This window comes from Pholcus phalangioides, unplaced genomic scaffold (assembly GCF_987345545.1).
Source record: "Pholcus phalangioides strain wild (caught in Gottingen) unplaced genomic scaffold, Ppha-v1.0 ptg000017l_1, whole genome shotgun sequence".
Classification (NCBI taxonomy): Eukaryota; Metazoa; Arthropoda; class Arachnida; order Araneae; family Pholcidae; genus Pholcus; species Pholcus phalangioides.
Window position 1 is genome coordinate 8469094 of NW_028301610.1, and position 18138 is coordinate 8487231.

The following is an 18138-nucleotide window of genomic DNA, read 5'->3' on the forward strand; positions in this document are numbered from 1 at the left end:
AGAGAAACTTTACTCGTCTTCATAATAAAATGAATTATTAAACATGAATTATTAGTTAATATATATTATTTGGTAATTTATTTTCGAGCTTATTATGCAGATTTCTTAATTCGGATTTTTTTTTTGTTTTAATTCAACGTTGGGAGTATGTATTTATTATGATTTACCGCAGTTATTGAATGTTAGTTGATAAAGGTTTGAACACTTGTAAACGTATCTATCACACTAGCAGTGCTGTCTTAAGGCATGGGCGCACCCGGGCACGGCCCGGGGGCCTCACAAAAATGAGATCCGGTTGAAATTTTCAAGAATTTGCCTGGTAGGGCCTCAGAAAAATCACTTGGCCCGGGGGCCCATGATGTTCTTAAGACGGCCCTGCACACTAGTGTACGTAAACTTTTACCGCTTTAGCCACTGTTTCTGTATGAAGATTCCTCAACCTTCTCTGAGTCGCGAGCACCGTTTATGTCCGGCATCAGAAGTACCCATATTTTAACTCCCCCGTTCAAACTCGCATCAACATAATGTGAATCGTTGAATATGAAATACAATTTGAATATGATGCTCTAGTTGGGCCTTCAATTACGACCTTATGAGCAATTATTGGACACAAATATCAAGTACTCTTCAATGAGCATCACAGTGCCCCTTTCTAGGGCTAACAATGCTCACTGGGGTGTGTGCAAAGGACCCACAAATTCTCAGGGCTCAAAAATTATTTAACACATTTATACCTTTCCTATCTCGTTGAAGTCTTGAATGGTGTTTGTAAAGTTGAAAACATATTTCAGAATCTATTTTAAAAGTATTTATATACGAGTTTTTCACATGCAATTCTTCACAGAACGCTAACTCAGGCCCGAAAAAATTCTTATATTTGCCTATATCCCAAACTTCTCAGGTACGCACTACGTTTGCTAGTACTAAGTTGAAGATTCATTTTTTTCAGTCACTGATTCGTGATTTGAACACACACACACATACATAACCAGAGTTTCGTCTGCATCTGTGACAGACATAGTATTTATCGATCGGTGTCAGCAGACATCTTTAGCGAATAGCCACTAGTCATCCATTGGTATCGTTTACTGAAGATGTTGACGTAAATGCAGATGAAACGTCTCGTTGTGTTTTCTGTTTCTGAACTACGGCCTTCTTAAGAAGCCGATATGGATCTTCCGGGGGAAGATTCAGATCGAACATCTGGCTATATTCCTCGATGTAGACCACGGCTTTAAAATAAGGATGAAACGTCTGATTGTGCTTGTGTTTGTATATTTCTTGACCACTGCTTAGAACTCTTGAAGAATCCTCATACAACCGTTGGTAATAGTTATACAAAGTGTTGCCTTTAAGTGGCTACAAAATCAGAGAGGTGATATTAGGCATCAAGAGGAACAAAAATTAACAGGAGAACATTGTATCACAAACCACGTTTAGTCGGTGAAAATCGCAAAAATACTTATTTATTGGCCTTTTCGTCACACTCTTCATAAGTAGAAAAAACATTTATTTGACAGCATGGTTACAACACAGCCTACGATATACAAAATATAGTACAATAATAAGTACAAAATCTCTTGTAGTTATTTCTTTCTGACATTGAGCTATGCTGCAGAGACTGTATTGTAATCATGCTGTCAAGTAAATAGTTATTGTACTTATTTATTTTACTTTTTTGTACTTATTATAGTACTTTATTTTGTACACCACAGGCTGTCTTGTAATCGCATGCTGCCAAATAAATGTTTCTTCTACTTATTATTGGCCCACTCTACGTCACACTTTTCATAAATCTTTTTGTGATTTTCACCGACTAAACGTGTGCGATACCATGTTCTTTGCCAATTTTTGTTCCTCTTTATGCCTAATATCACCCCCCCCCTCCGAGTTTGTCGCCAGATCAAGTCAACACCCTGTATAATATATAATACATGGATGAGAGAGAGAGAAGTAAAAAACTTCACACATACCAGTACCATCAAAAATCGTTCAGTGACAAAACCAGGAAATAGAATGGCCTGTGTGGGCTTCCAGAACAAATTTGACGGAAGCTTTATCGAAACTTTATTTAAATTTAACGTCCGAGTTTCTTGTTGCACGATCAGGCTTACCGCAATGATTGAAATCTGATCTATATTAATACGAGATAAAAAGTAACTCAAAATATACTTACTAGGATCATCTTCATTGGAAATAAAGATCACTAAACGATTGAAAAGTACACATTCGATAATATATTACGAGTAAGTAACACCAACCCCTCAAAAATGATTTATTTACTCACTTGATTAGCAAATGAAAAAAAGTGTCAATCACACCCTCTCAATAAACATTACTATCAAACTTACTGACAGGAGTGTATGATAACGAGAACCATTGCTCTAATCGAAACACTTCTAGAGATGATATTCCAAGACCGGAAAAAAATATCACTAGTCGGCTAATGAAAAAGCATTCTTTTCTATATTATAAAAATGCATTACCTCAAAAAATATATGCAGTATCAATAGAAAACTGCTATTTTAATTATGAGATTATGTATCAGCCCATAAACACACGCATACACAAGAAAAGCCTTAATTTTCTTGGTTATGAAATGATGATTGATCTAAGTCTTGATCTAATTAGCCATCGTTTGCATCAAATATATGACCGTGGTGTGATAAAAAATGATCAATACTAATCAGAGATGGCTCAAGCATATGGGGTGTGGTCGCATTGAGTCACAAAATATTAGGGGGCCATAAAACGGGTTGAAAATACATTGACTACGCTTTCGTTTTAACTATTTTACAACGGCTTAAATTTAATTCTGCAGTGGAACCTCTCAATAACGGACACCCTTGGGACCTAAGATTTTGTCTGCTAACGAGATATGCGTTAATGGGTAGTAAAATATACATTTACTTAATTACAAAAAAGTGTCTTAACGGCAGGTATCTGCAAAGGGGAGTGTCCGCAATGGGAGGTTCCACTATATCAGTGTACGAAGGATAGTGTTTATTAGACGTTACATGACAGATTGTGTAACCACATCACCTGTATTTTACGGAACATTCCTGTATTTTTACGAAGCTTATTGGAATCTATAATAGTTGTGATCTTGACTAAAATCGTGGATAAAGGTAACTTGAATCACTCATAAATCACATAACAATAATTATGGCTATAAATATAAATATTTATTTCGCAACTGCTGGTTATTATTAGAAACTTCATTAACAGCTCACAAGTAAATATCAAATGTTTAAGAGTTGCTTAGAAGCATCAAATGCCGAAACGAGCTCAAAATATAAATTGCCTTTATTTGAAAAATATAAGAAAGCCGTGTAGAAGTTGAGAGCAACACTGCCAAATAAAGGGTTAAAGGAGTTTGGCGTTTATAGCATTTAAATTTCGCGCTATATTGGCAATAATTATAGAAATATTTGACGTAACTTTTTTTAATAATAAATTTCCAAAAGAAAAACAAAAAAATTGAATTGGTTTTCAATAAAAAATTGTGATTTTGCGTGTACATGATATTTTCTGCAAATTACACATCAGCCAATTTCTCAATTACAATTTTTTGTTCAAAATTTAGAAACAAGTACTTACGATGGTTGAAATTTTCGCGTTGCTTGGAAGCATATAAATTCCTAAACGAACTCAAAACATACAATGCCTTTATTTGAAAAATATAAGAAACTCATGCGCTTTTGAGAGCAACACTGCCAAATAAAGGGTTAAAACTAAAAACATTAAAACTCAATATTTTTTTGAAAAGTTTATTCTGATGAAATGTTATATAATAATGCGAAAAATTTGACGTGAAACACGATGCGACGAAACAATGCGTTTTATTGAGGAAAATATATACAAAAATTCTAGATAATAAGGATATTTTTTTGCCTTGTGTAAATATTCATTGAAATTCCAGTCCAAAAACAGTTTTGAAATACATTCATTTATTTCCACATGTATGACTACATAACTACGTGAAAATCGTATAATGATGCCAATTACTTTCTTATTTTTACTACAAATAGATTTCGATCTGTCGTATATTACTGAACACCATTTTTATCAGTTTCATTTAAAAATCCCGCCGAATCGAATCCAAAACAATATAGCCTAATGTATTTTTTCCTTATAATTTAAATGTTTCTCCATTAAAAACCAGTTTTTCCACCAAAACAAGTCGCGCAGAGAGAATCATAGAAGTAGCGGCTCTGTTCGAGGAATAAATAAAATTATTTTCAATGTCATTTTTTGTTAGAGCGCGCGTGTAACATTAGTGATTTTAATTTTTTTTCCCATGAACTTGTACTTATAATTTACCATGTGATAATACTCTCCAATTTTTCTCATCAGTAATAGCTTGCTTTGAATGTATAAGTCGTAATTTTTTTGTTGTGTTGTCCATTTAAGATGGCCAGTAAAAAACGACACTTTCTTGGAATGCTTTTAACGTCAGGCAGTTCATTTGATATTTTGATAACAAGATGAGAGTTGTTGCTACTAGGTTGAATAAAATTTGGTTAAAGTAATCAATGAATATAGGAAAAAAGTCCATTAAAACCTTACTGTTGTGAAAATGAATGAATTCTATTATGATCACATGATCTGACTAGGCTCGTAAGGAATCCGATTATAGTATGACACTTCTCGATAACAGCCCCAATTCTGGTCAAACTCTTCACTGTGACCTGAGGTAATATTTTAATTAAGGAAGATGTGTCATGATAATAAAAAAAAAACATGCGGCTACCACGAAATTCCCAAATCTTCGGAAGAAAAACTGTTTAAAATCGGCTATAAATGTGGGTTAGTACTAGAATGAAATGCATGACAGTGATGAGGCAAAAATGGTTGATCGAACTGTCGAAAAACCGACTAGGAACGCTTTAGTCTTTTCTGGATAATACTGGTTAATACCCGATCAATTTAGCAAAAGACCCTAAATATTAACAAACAGCAATAACAATAAACATTCAATATACAAACCACTGAAGGCCATTTCACCTATTGCCATTGGATATAGCAGGTGGACGCATGTGATATCTTTACTTTTTTTGCAGTATATCCAGTGGCAATAGTAGAAATGGCCTTCTTCATTGACGTCACGACGACGGAGGCCTTGTTCTATAGGTGGTGTTGGTACAGCACAAACAAAGAAAGAGAAAAAAAAAACTAACTATATAGTTTCTAGAGCAGAGAAGCTGCAGGAAACAAAGTGAAACCAAGTTTTTTTATAGATATCGCCATTAAGCGCCAGAGGCGATAAGTAGCCAACTGTTATTATTTTTAATAATTTTTTATGGCTTTGATAATTGCATTCCGCCACTAATTTTTTTGTTTTTATTTGTTTCTGGGTGAGATGACTATTCTTAATTTTTTTCAGAATCTTTTGAGGAAGATACCTTGGGACCCTTTCCTTGTCTCAAAATCTTTACTGACCAGAAGTACTATTTTAATTAACAAGGAAGATAGATGGTTCCAGGATTACCACAAAAGCATACGGCTACCACAAAAATTCCCATCTCCAGAAGAAAACCATTTAAAATCGGATTTAAATGTAGGTTTAATCAGTCTTAGAATGCAATATATGACCGTAAAAAGACAAAAATGGTTGATTGAACTGTCGAATACCGACTAGGAAAGCTTTATTTTTTCTGGTTAATACTCGATCAGCTTAGCAAAAGAATCTAATAATAACTAGCAACAATATTATTGATAAGTCAGGGTTCAGCACATGTGTGTAAATATTTTTATTGTTTTCTGATGCCCATGTTATCGTTCAGGGCCGTTACCAGAAATTTATTTCGGAGTGGACGACTAGTATTTTAGGGGGGGGGGCAAAAGGGAAAGAACAATATATTTAACCGTGTCATTCCATTAAAATCAGTCATTCTCTAACATTTCTAACCCTCGATACGGCCTTGGTTCTTGATAACTTTACTATACGTTTCACACGTGTAATAGCTTGTTTTGAATGTATAAGTCGTAATTTGTGTTCTGATGTCCATTAAAGATGTCTAGTGTATTGACGTTTTCTTGGAATGTTTTTAACTTCAGAAAGTTCATTTCATAAGAGGATATAGGTTCTTTGAACTGGAAGGGAGGATTACCGATGTATAGTGAAAAGGGGAAGATGATTTTTCACCTCCCCACACCCTCTCACCTATGCTAACACTAGAAGGACCACACGGGTCATTTTGACAGATTTGATCTCACTCGATTTTCATGATGAACCAGATCATTTAGAATGTCGAAAGTTTACGACTTTTCCTGAACATGCTTAAATATTACGCTGTCCAACTATTATAAATTTTAAAAAAATCCGCCGAGATGATTTTTTAGTTGTACTTAGAAGGATCATCACCGGTCAATTTGACCGATAACGTTATAGGCACTTTCATAGCCATGAGCAGCAAATGTTTCATCATTATGGCATCAAATTTCCTCTAATTGGCTAGTTGAAAGCATCCTTAATGATCGACTAATTACAAAATAAAAATACCAATATATGGCTAAAAATGTAAGGATGCACATCATTTAATCTTATCTGAAAGCTATTAGAAATTTGATCACGTGATGTGTGTGTGTGTGTTTCTTTTTCTTCATTAATATATTTGCTGACATACTGAAGAATGTAACAAATTACGAATACTACATTGGCAGGTATAATAATGAAAGATATAAAAGAAATTTCACGTGAAATTCATCAAGGACAACTTTATATGAAACGCGTTCACACATAAAGACGTTATTTTGTGTTTTCTGGGTGAGAAAAAGGAAAATACTCTTCTACTCATTTAATACATTGAAATATTGAAATAAACAGGGTGTCCTGTAAGTGCTAGCACGGCCTTTATCTCATCAAACGACCGTCGTAGAGTTATGATTGTAACTTAAAAATTGTTCAACAGCCGTTCAAAAATTATTCTATACCAGTTTTGAGAGTGAAAATACGGTGTCACAAACTAGAAAAAAATCTTAATTTTTTATACGGTTCCCCCGTGTTCTAACTTCCAATTACAAAGTGTCTTGTCTCTCCCGATGCCAACAAAAAAAATTCCATGTTTCTAAGTGCAACATTCACAGAGCTTTTCGAATTCAAAAAACGGAGGAAATTTGAGAAAGAACAACGATAATTACGGCTGAAACGGTTTTTCCATGTTTAACGCTGTTCTTTCCCAAATTTCCTCCGTTTTTTGAATTCGAATATCTCTGTGAATATTGCACTTGGAAACATTGGAATTATTTTGTTGGCATCAGGAGAGACAGAGCAACAACAACTTTCTGATTGGAAAATAAATCACAGGGGACCGTATAAAAATTTAAATTTATTATTTTGTTACACACTGTATTTTTAGTCTCAAAACTGGTACAGAGTAATTTTGGAACGCCTGTTGAGTATTTTTTAAGTTCAAATTATATACCTCTACGACGGACGGTTGATGAGATAAAGGCCGTGCTAGAACTTACAAGACACCCTGTATATTCTCAAAGTGAGAAAATTTTTTTCAAACCGTTGAGTTTTACAACGAAACGAAGTATATTGTTGATGAGATGGCTCGACAGAATTTCGTGCGCATATCGTTCATTTGCCCATGCGCGTTTCCCACAACATTCAACGTAGCCTCAAGAAATACTTGGTCGGTTTTGACGGAAAAATAATAAATATAACTGATAATTTCTTTTTCCTTCTTGTTGAAATTATCTAAAAAGCTCAGAGACTCTTATTTGTACAGGAATCAGAATTTTGCTAACAGCAAGTGCTACTGTACCAGGAAAGAGAGAAATGTCAGATCCCGCTATGCAATAACAAAACAAGCGATAAATTTTCAACGCGTACTGACTCTGCATGCGGAAAATGTACTTTTAATGTAACGAAGGTACTGAAAAGAGTAGAAAGTGCGTGATGTGCGAATACAAAACTGCAATAATAATGTTTAGAACGTAAATATTTTTTTTATCAGTTATGCGACAAGGAACTTTTTGGTAGGTATTATCTTCAAACCTGAGCCAAAACACTACTTTTCCTCAGTTAATCAATTATTAACTGACCATAATTTATTTTTTTCGATTGATATGTGTTTATTGTATGTCAAAATGGCCTTTTCAAAAAAAATGAAAAAAGAAATAATTCAATAAATTAATTCATTATTTAAATTAGCTGGTTAATTAGCAATTAGGTACTCTTACGCATACCTCAAATATTAACTTCAAAACAACAATCATTAACAACCGTAAAAAAATAGCTACACGTATGAGTGCTTCTCGAACGAAGAGGTTAAAAATAAAATTTTAATTATAAAATTTATTTAAGAAAACTTTTTATATATATTCTGTTTCTTACGTACACTTATGTCAACATTTAAACGTAAACAAAACTTACGAGAGAAAATTGAGAATTCATAATGAAAATCAACCTTTGATCTTTCTAGGTAGAGCGAAATATTGGTCGTTCCAGTGGTAATAATATATTTTTTGGGATGAACGAGGGGGGGGGGGCAACAACCCCCTTCGTCTCATCTCACCCCATGTATCCGCGCTCATGGTCCATTTGATATTGTGATAATAAGTTGAGTTGCTGTTACTGGATTCAATAAGCTTGGTTGATGAAATCTATCAACATAGGGATGGCGAGTGTGTTGGATAAAGTCCATTGAAACGCGACTGATATGAAAATGATTACATTCTTCTCTGATCGTGATCTGATTAATTCGTAAGAAATCCAATTAGTGTAACAATCAATTAGTATAAGTCTCGGTTATTGTCAAAATCTTCGCTGACCAGAGTGGCTGTTTCGGAAGATAGGTAGTTCCAGGATGACCACAAAAGCCATACGGTTACCACAAAAATCCCCAAAAGAAAAACTGTTTCAAATAGGCTTTAACCGTTACGCTACCACTGGGAGTCTCTTGGCATTTTTATTCATTATTACAATACCAAATACCAAGGTCACAACAAGCAAATCCTCCAACGAGGTAACTGAAAAAATTATGCCAGTAAAAAATATGGATGTCAAATATAATCAAAATACAGCAACCCAATATAAAAGCATATAAATGTATATCACCAAAAAATAATATATAATACACTGCCCATAAAAAAGATGGTTGTCTTAATGTAAGTATGAATAGTTTCTCGATTTATCCCACTAGGATCTTACTTCTTTTTAAACGTGTCAATTTTGTTGAAAATTCACAACCAGCGCAGGTAAGCTATTCCATTTATTAACAACTCTATTAGAGGAAAACTCCATGCGACCCCACAACCTGGAATTGTCCCTCACTAAACGATACTGGTGTCCCCTTATCGAAGCGTTTGGTTGACGGTGTATTAATAGCCCATGGTCCATCCTATCGACCCCGTTGAAAATTTTAAACACTTCGATCATATCCCCGACACCTGCGTTCCTCCAATAAAAACATATTCAAGAAATCATGTCTTTCTCCATAGCACAGGCCTTGTGTGCCAACAAGAGCACGCGTAGCTCTTCTCTGCACCCCCTTCCCTAACCACGTCAATAAAATGCCACAGGGACATGCATCTCACTGATCCCTCCTTCCCCTTCTGGTGATTTTTATTTTATTTTCTCAGCGTAATATGGATTTTTTATTCCAGTTGATTTATTAAAGTATTTATTTCACTTTTTTTTCAGAAAAAAAAGGTAGTAAAAGGGTTAAATGTAGGTTTGATCAGTCCCAGAATGCATTGTATGACCACGACGTGGTAAAAATAGTCTGTTGAATTGTTGAATAACCAACTAGTAAAGCTCTAGTCTTTTCTGATTAGTACTGACTGACACTCGTCAATTTAGAGAAAAACCCAAATAACAACCAACAGCAATATTAGGGATAAGTCATGGCTGAGTACGTTTGTAAATGTGTTTATCTGATGCCCATGTATTGTCCTTGATCATTTTTCAATCCGTTTCACACGTGTAATAGCTTGTTTTTGAAAGCATATAAGGTCGTAATTTGCGTTGTGATGTCCGTTAAAGATGTCCAGCATAGAATTACTCTGTCTTGGACTGCTTTTAACGTCGGAAAGCAAATTCGATAACGTGATAAGAAGTTGAGTTGTTGTGTTACTAGATTAAATAAGTTTGGATGAAGAAAGTTAATATAGGAGTGGTGGTTGTTGGGAAAAGTAAAGTAAAACCCGACCGATATGCAAAACGACTTCTTCTCTGATTGTGATCTGATTAGGTATAGTTTGATAAGAAATCCGATTAGTATAACGTTATTAACATTACTTATTAACAGTTTCAATTTTGGCCAAAATCTTCACTGCGTATGACCAAAGATAATGTTTATAAATTAAGGAAGATAGATGGAGTCGGGTTGACCACAAAAGCATACGTCTACTACATCAGTCCTCATCGCCAGAAGAAAAACAGTTTGAAATAGGCTTTAACCCTTTAATTGGCAAGCATTGAAATACCCAGAGGTGAAAAATTTTCAGGGGTAAAAAAAAGTAAAAAAAAGCAAAACAGGTAACTTGAATGCCATTACGAGAGCCCGGAAGTTAAGGTACTAAAAATGGTCGAAATAGGCAGGCATACACACACACAAAAAGGCACTAAAAATGACTAAAATAGGCACTTAAAAAGACATTTATATTTTATTGAAGAAAGAAAAAGTAACTAAAAACTAAGGTATATTAAGGGTCCAAGAACTAACTGAAAAATTGGTTGCACTTAATCCGTCTAGACCCTCAAGATCAGGTCAATTCCATGGCCATCATTACCGGATACAGAGCCTGAAATGAAAATTATCTGTGGGGATCCCCTTCGAGTTGCGAATAATTTTATTATTCTATTATTCTATTTATTTGTTTTATTCGTTGGAATAATCATTATCATTTCTATAGTTCAATAATATATATATATATATATATAGCTACTACCTTGTTCTATTTTTAAAAAAATTTAACTGTTTTTTTTATATTAACCACATATGCGGGACTCCTTCACGCGCGGGACCAGGTATGGCCGCATCTGTGCGCGACTCCTGCCAATTTAATCGAATACTAAACATGTGTGTAAAATAAATACCCATGGTTGTTTGCAGTGCAGTTATGGTGTAAAAAAAAAATCAAAACATGAGCCCCAGAGCCCTGCCTGCTCCTATCCCGACTTGTGTGAACCCTGACGTCAACTGATGGCCTCTTGGGACAGTCATCAGTCAGGTATAGATATACAATGCAGTTTAATGCCTGAGCGAGACATATAACGTTTCTATTTCTGCATTAGAAATTTAATGCAGTCGAATCATATTATATATGATAGATAAGGTAGACAAAAAGAGTTCTTTTTTAGAGTCCCTTTCATCCTCACCCTACATCGTAATCGCTTTCGCTCTTACATGCATATAGTAGAAAGATACATTATACGTGTCAAAAAAAAATCATTAACAGGAGTATAGAAAGAAAGGAGGGGGAAAAAAGCAACTTCAGTTCATAGGGTTACTATAAATCTTCATTATGTTGAAGAGAGATTAAACAAAACGCAGAGAACTTGTTTTAATATACTGCACTGGTGTTTGGAAGTAATAGTACGTCCGTGATCTCAAAGGGGTTAAACTGTTGAATAACCGACTGGCGAAGCTCTAGTCTTTTTTCTGGTTAGTACTGGATAACACTCGGTCAATTCCACGAAGAACCCTAACTACAGCAAGATTAAAAATAAGTGATGGTTCGTCCAGTGTCGTCTTAACACATGGGCTCACCCGGGGCCTCAAGAGAAAAGTGGCCTCAGAAAAACGAGATCTGGTAAAAACTTTATAAAATTGACCAGGTAGGGCCTCAGAAAAACCATCATGGGCCCCGGGCCCATGATGCTCTTAAGACGGCCCTGGGTTCGTCACGTATATGTCGGGGCCGTAACTAGGATTTTTGCCGCCCGGAGCAAACACGATTCAGCCCCCCCCCCCCCATCCCACAACTTTAAAATTCTGTAATTTTATAACGATGTTCCTTGTTCCCACCTAAAATTGCCACCCGGAGCAGTTGCGCACCTTCCCCCTGCCCCCCCCACTTCCGGCCCTGCGTACGTAAATGCGTTTGTTACGTTTTTTTTAATGCCCTTGTATCGTTCTTGATGTTCAATATTTAGTGTTCAATCCGCTTGTTCTTTTTTTTACATCATGCAACCTTTCTTACATCATGCAACCATGACCTCCTAATATGCTCTTTAATCACAATAAACCGTCACCGCCCGTGGCGACAACTAGCTCGCCACTGATTTGGTGGCTTTATAAGGACCTTGACCATTTTGACACCCAAGTCTTCGGGATTTATTTGCTTGCAGAAAAGTGAGCAAGCTAGTTGTAGTGTTGTTCCGCTTCAATCCTGGGGTAACTGGCAGTGAATCGCCCAAACGGCAGGTTGTTGTCGGCACTAGTAGTAGTAGTTGTCGTGTTTATTGATTCCTTTGTTTAAATACAATAGCAGTCGCTTATAAGAATCCCTGGTTAAAAGAATCAACCGCTTATAAGAATCAAATCGGCAAAACGAAAACCAAACGCTGTTTTAACATAGGAAAATCATCGGTTATAAAAATCAGATTTCCGCTTATAAGAATCAAAAAATGCCACCGTTGATCTCAGTAGTGGGAACTTGTAGAATATTTTTGATTAATCACAAGGTTATTTGAAGGACCACTTATTGTTGCTTTTACTTTCGTAATAAAACCATCCCATATTGGCTGTGGCCTTACCCCTTCGAACGGTAAGGATTAAAACATTGTAGTAAAGTGAGCTTCCTTCCATGAATGACAAAACTTATCCGCAAATGGCTTATGGTTTAAAAGAAAAAAAAAACAAATACAAACACAAAGGCCATAACAGACAAGATGCCCAACGAGGTGACTGGAAACACTCAAATACTGATGGAAAGTGTGCGTGAGATATCGTTGAAAATGCTCATGTAAAAAGTGTTTCGTTTGCTTTCCAGACAAAATAGTTCAAACTGTACAACCAAATGGAAATTAAACTTTATTTCTCATGCAAAAAAACTATGACATTTTCACTTCAAAATGTCTTAAAAAATTATTAAATCAAAGCTTTATGAGAATGATGTGAACATTGTAGTTTTATTTTTCTGCACATAAAAATACCAGATAAAAGATGCTAGTTGAAATCAAAAGGAAAACTGAAATGAAGAATACGTTTTTTTCACACACCTGATATATACAGCGTGTTGCCTTGAAGTGGCGACAAATTCAGAGGGGTATAATAATCGAAAAGATAATTTTGGAAATATTTCAGTGAGATGGAAAATACCAGCGATTGCAAACTATCGTAATTGACATGGTAGCAAAGCGGGCTCACTCAGTTCTGTTTTGAGCAATGACATCACGCATGACGACAGCTGGTGCAGACTCCTGTGAGTCATGCAAAAACCCTTATTATAATAGCCCTGGATATTAGGCATCGAGATGAACAAAAATTGCCACAGAACCCGGTATCGCAAACCACGTTTAGTCGGTGAAAATCGCAAAAATACATATGAAGGGTGTGACGTCGAGTGGGAGAAAAAGACCAATAATAAGTACAAAAACATTTATTTAACAGCATGATTAGAACGCAGCCTGTGGTGTACAAAATGAAGTACAATAATAAGTTCAAAGAAGTAAAATAAATACGTACAAAACCCATTTACTTGGCAGCATGATTACAATATAGCCTGTTGTATTGTAATCATGCTGCAGTTTAATGTGAGAAAATAGATGAAGAGAAATGATTACGGATTTTGTACTTATTATTGTACTTTATTTTGTACACCGTAAGTTGTGTTGTAATCATGCTGTCAAATAAATGTTTTTTCTACTTATTACAGTAGAACCTCTCGATAATGGACACCTATGGGACCAAAAAGTTTTTCCGCTAATGGGGAGGTAGATATACAGTAGAACGTCATTTATACGACGTTTGACTTCGGTAGCAATTGGTTCTTATACATTTTAATGTTAAAATGTATATGCGTGTTACTGTGTGTATGTGTGTGTGTGTGTGTGAGAGAGTGTGATACACCGGTGATTATGCATAATCACCAATCGTCTCGATAAAGAAAGTTTGATTATATATTTCACATTTTATTTATCTCACTTTTACCGGCGATTATACATAATTCCTAAATAAAAAGTTGGAAAGTTTGATAAATATGGAAAAATTCATAACCTTTCTTCTCTTCATTGAACCAATTAATTATTTTTACCCGTACATAATACGCGCACTGCACAAATTTTGCAATGAAAACATTTTCATTAACATTATCAGTCTTCTAATGTTGAGACTTTCTTCACACGAATCAACAAACAAAACCAACATTACCATTCGAATTCATCATCCTGGACCGGGACCATAGTTGTGTTCAGTTAATTGAGTAATTAATTAATGACTTATCATATTTACTAACACGAGCTAGGTATTAAACATAATCTTAGTTGAATATGATAAATTCTTGATTAATGACCAAAAGTTAATAAATTAAAATTTTTGAAAAAAAATAAAGGTTGCCTGATTTTACTGTCCGCTACCGAGAGTGCCGCTAACGGGGAGTGAAATAGATTAAAGCCCTACTCCGCGGACCGGGGATCAGAAAAGTGTCCGTTAGGGGAGGTTCCACTGTATTGGCGTTTTCGTCCCACTCGACGTCACACCCTTCATAAGTATTTTTGCGATTTTCACCGAATAAACGTGGTTTGCGATATCATGTCCTATGACAATTTTTGTTCCTCTTGATGCCTAATATACAGGGCTATATAATAAAGGCGGTTTCACAACTCTTCGGAGTCGGCACCAGCTGTCGTCACGCGTGACGTCATTGCTCAAACAGAACTGAGAGTGCGCCCGCTTTGCTACCCAGTCAATTACGATAGTTTGCAATCGCTGGTACTGCCCACTTCACTGAAATATTTCCAAAATTATCTTTTCGATTATTGTATATGTCTATTGGTTTGTTTTTTCAACATTTTAAGCATTCAAAACAGAGAAATTTCGGTATTTGTTTATGAGGTAACTTCCACTGAGAATATTTTTCTCGGATCCGTTTCAGTTGGATCACAAAAATAACGGACCTTTCAGCAATCAAATTATGCTTTTCACCACCTAATTCAACAGTAATTTCACAACCATTAGATCAAGGAATTATCCTAAGTATGAAAAGTTTTTACAGAAAATCACAGACCAAAAAAATTTGTGAATTTGTGGATGTTGGAATGGATGCAAAAATTTCTGTTTTAGATGCTGTTGAAATGATTGTGTGTGGATTCTGCATGGAAGTCTCTCAGTCACGAGTGTCACGATTCGGAACTGCTTCCGTCATGTTGGTTTCTGTTCTGAGTCTTTGGAAAACGATGATTTCTCTGAAGATTCCTCTCAGATTACGTGTGGAGAAAGCATAAATAGCGCTACGGATGATTCTATCGAGGATGAATTTGTGAACATCGACTCTCATCTCGTAACTTCAGGACTTTTAGAAAGCGACGATATTCTTAAAACAATCAACCAAAGAGCAAGGGCTTCATGTTTCGAAGAAATAGAATCACACGCAGAAAGTTCAGATGAAGAAGTAGTATATCTGCACATCATTTCGTCATGATGTATTAAAAGCTATAGATATGATAGCCGCTTACTACGCACTCAGGAAAAAGCCGAAAAATTTCGGGATAAACTGAATAGTGTAGAACAGCGGTTCTCAATCGGTGCTCCACGGAGCCCTTGGGGCTTCGTGTGAACCCCCCAGGGAATCCGCGGCAGCTCGAGAAAAATACAAAAAAAACAGTAAATTCGAAAAAATAATATTATAAGCATTTTTAATAATAATAATAAATCGGTAACTTTGATGAATGAATGAAAAATAGGCCAACGGGGCTCCTCCATAGAAATTATATACCAGAAAGGGCTCCGGGTGTCAAAAAAGGTTGAGAACCGCTGGTGTAGATTTCATGAGGTAATTTTTTTATATGTTTTGATTCCATTATGAAACAACCCCGAATTAAAATTAATAAGAATTAGCATTTTATTTAATGGAATTTTGTTCGAATGTATATAATTACGTTCACGAAAACGATCGGACAAACATTTAGAGTAAAACCCCGCTAACTCGACATCCGCTTAAGTGGATATGTTTGTTGGTACTTTTGGGGTCTCGAGTTACCGAGAGTCTACTGTACTTGTATTCAGTAAGGCGGTAAGACACTCATATTTTTATATACCATACATCGGTAAATTGAAAAAGTTTGAGCGAGTGCTCGTTTAAGAGATTAAAGTAAAAAAATGAATATTTATTGTATTTCAGTATCATTTTAAAGGGTACAAAACCACATGAAGTTTGACTCACACCCTGGTGGAATTACAGGGACAACAATTAAATCGTGTTTTCTCTACAATCTTTATATTGTCCTGTCTTACTTGCTTTTCAGATGAGTAATGAGGCGGACACTGTTTACCGCAAAACGAAGAACATCTTTGGTTTTGGTTTGACTTTGAGACTGGAACTAAAACTAAACTCTCCTCCCCCCAACTCCTGACGAAGATCTTTCATATATACTGTATCACTCGCTGACTCACACAGAGAAGCATGTTCACGTTCAGTTTGTCTGATTCTTAGTTGTCTTATATTTGTGTCTTGGTAATTTGTGCTAAAATGTTTAATAAATTTGTGTTATGTGTACGCCTCGGCTTCAAGTAACAAGCACGATAGCTGAACAGTTTACATTTGCAGTTTGAACTATTTCTGTATATCGGAGATAATTGGCACCATGTGCCAAAAGGGAAGTTTTACAAGAGAGACGTTTAAAGTATTTTAAAGTGAATATCTCTGTTATTTATTGAAATAGGACTTGTTCTATACCTATGTGTAAAGTGTAACAAAAATACAGCAAATTAATAGCGTAAAAAAGAGACCAGATCTAATTGGAAAATAACCAAGTTAGCAACACAATCTGTATCAAAAATCTAGCCAAGAAACAAAATCTTACCTCGTATGGGAATACTTCTCCATAAAAAAGGCGCAATTCCCAGCGATATTGGCAACAACGTGTTTCCATATCTCCATTTCTCTCACACCTCATCAATCATTTAAAAAAATATTTAAAATAATAAATATTGATATTATCGGAGTAATTTACTTTTCTTGATTACATTAAATGTTGTCGGAGATGGAAATTTCAGATATCAATGTTTCTTTCTGTAACTGCTGCCATCTATGTCCGTAAACTAGAACGAGAAATCCCTTAAGCTATCGTCTTTAGAATGACATGGAATGTAATTAACACTTCAACTTTTACTCGTCATTTGTTTGTCAAAGAAATAATGAAACATGCCAGATGGTAAATTCGCGTTTGTGCCGCTAATTATTTCCTGGTTTCTAAGAAAAATAAAATAAACAATATTGATTCCTTCATGACATTTTCCTTATTCATGTTAATTTTTGGGTTAACCAATTGCTCGTCAATATATGAAACGGTTACGTAATATTCTCAGACCAATGGATAAATTTTAAACTTATAATTTTTTCCTTGTTATCCTTCGAAATATCGCGTGATGTTACATAATTTAACATAATTTAAACATGGCATTTTCGCAGAGGCGCATTTATGGTTTTTGCCGCCTGTGGACTACACTAATTTTGACGCCCTTCTCCCATTCGAATTTCCTTCACTACGCTCTCCTCGAACTTGAAATCCTGTGCTCATGGCCACCCAAAAGGGCGGGGCTAACAGGGCCCGAGACAATCCTCATCGATTTTTGCCCTTTTTCAAGCTAAAAATTAACTATAGAAGGGCCCGTAAAGAGTTTGACCGGGGCCGCACGCAAAATATCCCAGCCTAATTGACCCTGCTCCACGATGTTGGGATCTGATGCCCCGGGAGCTGGACCAGGAAGGGAGCCACATTTACTCTTTATTCATTCAAAATTAGGAGGGGGGGGTGCCAAAATGGATACCGATAACAAATCTTACGATGGATTAAATTTACGGGATATCTATACGATCATAGATCTCTATATCTATTAGGTACCATTATTTTACGGTATGATATTGATTAAATCATTAAGATATGGTCGTGTTAATTATTTAAATAATGCTGTGTTAGTTATGAATTATATAAATGGCACGTAATTAATTGTTTATTAG